The following is a 4,539-nucleotide window of genomic DNA, read 5'->3' on the forward strand; positions in this document are numbered from 1 at the left end:
TATTTGTGATATCACAAATCCCGGAAAATATGCGTTGTGGTCCAAACGAGTGGTTCGTTGTAGTTTTTGAAAAGTGATTTCTATTCAATAAAAGATCTCATTTTGAATTGGACTTTGAGCTTTGTAACTTTACAGATCTTTTTTATGCGCAAACAGCAACATTACAGAATAACTAAAGTTGAAAAAGTGAAAAAGCATAATAGGACCCCTTTAAAATAAATAAATAAATTACAATTGGAATAAATGGATGCCAACTCCCCATGCGCCCCAGGCCAATGCTAGTTGCTCTCCATACTGCATTCTTGGGTATGTGTGTGAGGGAAGGGGAAAAATTGAGAGAGAAAGAGGGAAACATAAAGATATAGAAGGATTTAACATGTCATTCATCTGTAACTGAAGCCTTTCTGTAAATACAGAAACATTTACCTCACCACAGGGCCACTTTAGAATAATCTCCCCACTTTCTGGTCATGTTTTTCCAAGTCACATTTGTGACGAAGTGGAAATCTAAGGTATCTGGAGATGAGGCCACGGTCATCATAATCGTTTTAAAAAAACTGAATCATCTTTTGATCATCTTTTCATCTTTGACTGCTCCGCCTCGTTCTCACGCACGCTATAAACCGTACATTAGCTCTAGTTTTGTAGGCAATCAGCATGAAGTTTTGAAACCAGGGCACTACAGTAGCGTCATGTTTTCCGCAGGGAGAAGCCCATCACGATCCCCTGAGAGTATGTGCGTGTGGTTATAATTATCCTGCACCAATAAAATGTAACAACAGCCTAACCTTGTCCAATGTCTCACCTTGTGCGGCCACTCCCTCCAATAAAAGGCATTTGAATATAAAGAGTGCTAGCTGGAGAATGTGCTTAGCTGTGCCTCCTAAGCAAAATCTCAGAATAACCGCTATCAGGACTCCTCTTACTGCCACAGCTAAGGGGCTAACCTTGCCCTAAATATCCCTTGCATTTAATTCATATCCCCCCACAACACACTGTGCGCTATTGATCCTGACTTTGTCTTTTATTGGACCTCTGTGACCTCTAGAGGGGCCGGAGTCGCCAACATCCACCTGCAAACTTATAAAACTGGCCGGAGTTCAAAGGGAGCTCATGTTTGCGCTAGCCAGTGGGCCTTTCATCCCAAAGAAACCTTACAAATGAGATGGGTGTATATTATCAATTCTATTTCCACAACAGCAAAACAATCAAGGGGCGACTCCAGCATTTTTTTTTTTTTTTTAAGTTGGGTGTGCTTTACAACTCTAAGGAGGTGCTAATGAAATTAGACATCCAAATATCCTGTATAGACTATATACAACACTACAATAAATACATAGAGTTCCTGGAAAGCACAATGTACATCTAATAAAACTTTCTTCTTCTGTTGTGAAGCACAAAATAATCACGCAGCTCATTCCCAAACAACCAACCAATAAGGTGCCTAGGGCAGGGGCTGTCAATCTCCAATAATATATATATATACAGTATATATGAAAAAAAGGTCCTAATAGTAGTCCATAATTATATATTCCAAGTGACATAATGTTGTGAGATGAGCTGAACTACATTTAATTCTCTAATCACTGTTTATCACATCGCGTTTATATTTAAACTTGGCGGGTTAAGAGCTCCTTTATGGCGTGACTCGCAACTACTTCAGTGTTTTAGTCATGTGGCTTTTCCACTCATCCGCCATATTTATAACCAACAGCGGGGAACATAACAGTGATAAATACAATAAATACAAAAACACATGAACAAAGATAGAAATAAGACTTGCGAAAAATGAACCATGGTGTGCTGCACCATCTATAGTTGAACCATATAGGTTTTACTATACACTTTTACTATGGTTAATTTGCACGGTTTTCTTGGTTAATTATCCTATGGGGAGAAACATTGATCATTGGAATTGATTTATGGTGCAGAAAACCATTTTTGACCATTTTTTTTTTTTTTTACAAAAAACAATTCATGAACCAAATCTAACATTCGTGAACATTTATATATTAGCCTTTCCACACTCCAACTCTGTATACCATGCTTCATAAGGAGATGGATCGTGGAAAATAAATCTCTGTGAATGTAAGATTTGATTGGGTTTGTGCTAACTGGTGCAATGTAAAGCGGCAACCTAAAAATAATCTGAGGCTGCATCTGGATTTGCATACTACGCTGCTATATGTAGTAACTGAAAAACAGTATGTGAAAAAAGTAGCAGGACAAAAATCACAGTATTCATAAAACGCTAGGCACAAAATGGATGACCTACTTCATCCGGCGAAATTCAATGGGCACCTTACTATCCTTTGAGGCCACAGGAGAGGATTTGTGAATGGACGTGTAGCAATGCAACTGACGGCGGTAGGTCACCACACACTTCTAATATGACAAATGTATTTTTCTTAATTGGTATTTGTGTGTGTGTGTGTGTGTGTGTGTTATTTTCCAGTAAGTAATGTTTTATTTTTAAATGTTCTTCAAACAAGAGAAGTTATGTACTCATGTTTACCTATGCGCAAACTTATGTGTAAAAGAATATATCTTAAATTAACTTTCTTACCCCATTTGCATTGTTTCCCATTATAAAAGTAAAACTCACTAACATTGTTTTAATATATTTATGGTTAAAAAAAGGTAAGGGGAAATAGTCTAAGGAAAATATTCTCTGAAATGTCTTTAATTTTCAAGTAAATGTATCTTTCTCTAAAGCAATTTCGACATTTTTACAGGAAAAGTATAAAATATATAGCCTACATTTTTGTGTACTGCTGGAGTTGCCAGAAATTTGTAGCCTGGTTAAGGCCTAGGTAGCAGTTGTCTGTTTGCTTCATTTTAATGTAAATCCATATGACATTGACATCTACATTTAAAGCCAGTACAAGCACAACATCAGCGACAACATGCATTTTCATATTACCATATGTGTTGCCAGGCTATCTGTGGTCCAGAGGAAAGAAATGCACAAAGAGCTGCTCTTTCCAGTACTCATCTAACACTTAATATGTGGTGTTGTGCTCGTGGTTACAGCTCTGGGCTGCGAGCCGAAAGGTTGTGGGTTTTGAAGCTTAGAAGTGGGAATGAGCCAAACATTGGACAGTTACTGAAGTCAAAATCTGGTTTCACCAATACTGTACACGAACAAATGGCATTTAACACAAGAGTGGAGGACGATTTGGCCTACTTTGGTTCAAAGGCACTCTGTGGCCTTTTCAGAGCTGGATTTGGGAGCAAAGTATGACTGCTACTTGAGCTGCAGCCTCAGATGGCCTGTCCGCAGACCGCATGATGCATACTGTGTCCTGAAATGGATTGAACCGGTGATTTCCACCAGTTCTCTTCTGATTGGCTCGCCATTACGCAACATCTGAACATTCTGGAGGTCAAGTTTCTGTTGCACTTAGCGACCTACATTGAATATTTCCAAGTAAGAACTAGTGGAGACATTTTTCAATGTTTATAAGGTTGAATACTGAATTTATGAAAGATATTGAAGCATTTTGTTTGAGGTACAAAAGCTTTGATGCTCATCTGACTTCCGTGTCTTTTTAAACAGTTGGGTGGCTCCTTGACCAGATTAAGCAAAAATATTCACCAGGTTTAAAAGTCAGGTCAGTAGTCAAAAGTCTGGCTCATGTGGCTACTTGACAGTTGATGTGGATGACGCACACATACTGTAATATGAGCAGCTTTTATGTATCATACCAATAGCGGGAAATGTCACCACACATAATAGCTCATGCCACAAGAGTCATCACACACCAACTGGCAACCTCTTTCTTTTAGAAAGATCTGTTTAAATCAGATTGGCTGTTGTAAATGTGTATTTTTTATGCCAAATATAATGCTGTTTAATGCAAATTCATTTAATCCCATCTGTTATTAAGCAACACTGTTAATTTGGAAATATATAAGTGTTTGTTTCGGAAATGGGAAGTCCTTTCACCATGATTACCAAGATGGTAATAACTGCTATGGCACTTCCTAAGAAAAGTCGGTTTTGATTTAATGATGCAACCATTGATGTCTGCTCCTTGTTTTATGAGTAGACATCAATAAAATCAGAAATTAATATTGTTAAATGAAAATATTTGTGTGTGAAAAACAGACTTATCAAGGAGATTCATCTTGAGCTTTACCTTTTGGTAGTTACCATCAGATTCAAGCTAAAGCCATTAGCAGTTTTTGTATAGTGAAACAAGTGAAAAATTATGAAATATCAATGGCAAATCTCACCAACACAAATGGACAATAACTTGTTTTCATTCAAAATGACATTCATCGCAACAAATTATTTGACCAGGTTTAATATTTAAGCCATTGTTTCTTTATGGAAAGGTTTAGCAAAGCAAAACCAAGTGCCCCCTCCCCTGCAGCACACGTGCCCCTGGTGATGGTCAGGGCAGGGAGTAAGGGAGTGAGAAAGACAGAAAGAGAGAGAGGGGGAGTGGAGGTGACCAGGAGGGGGACTGATGTCCGAGCCAGCCTGACGCCACACTAAAGCAGACACCTCCTCTCTCTGTTGACTCAGCACTT

The sequence above is a fragment of the Sinocyclocheilus rhinocerous genome, unplaced genomic scaffold (assembly GCF_001515625.1).
Source record: "Sinocyclocheilus rhinocerous isolate Xijiao unplaced genomic scaffold, SAMN03320098_v1.1 scaffold815, whole genome shotgun sequence".
In the NCBI taxonomy this organism is placed as follows: Eukaryota; Metazoa; Chordata; class Actinopteri; order Cypriniformes; family Cyprinidae; genus Sinocyclocheilus; species Sinocyclocheilus rhinocerous.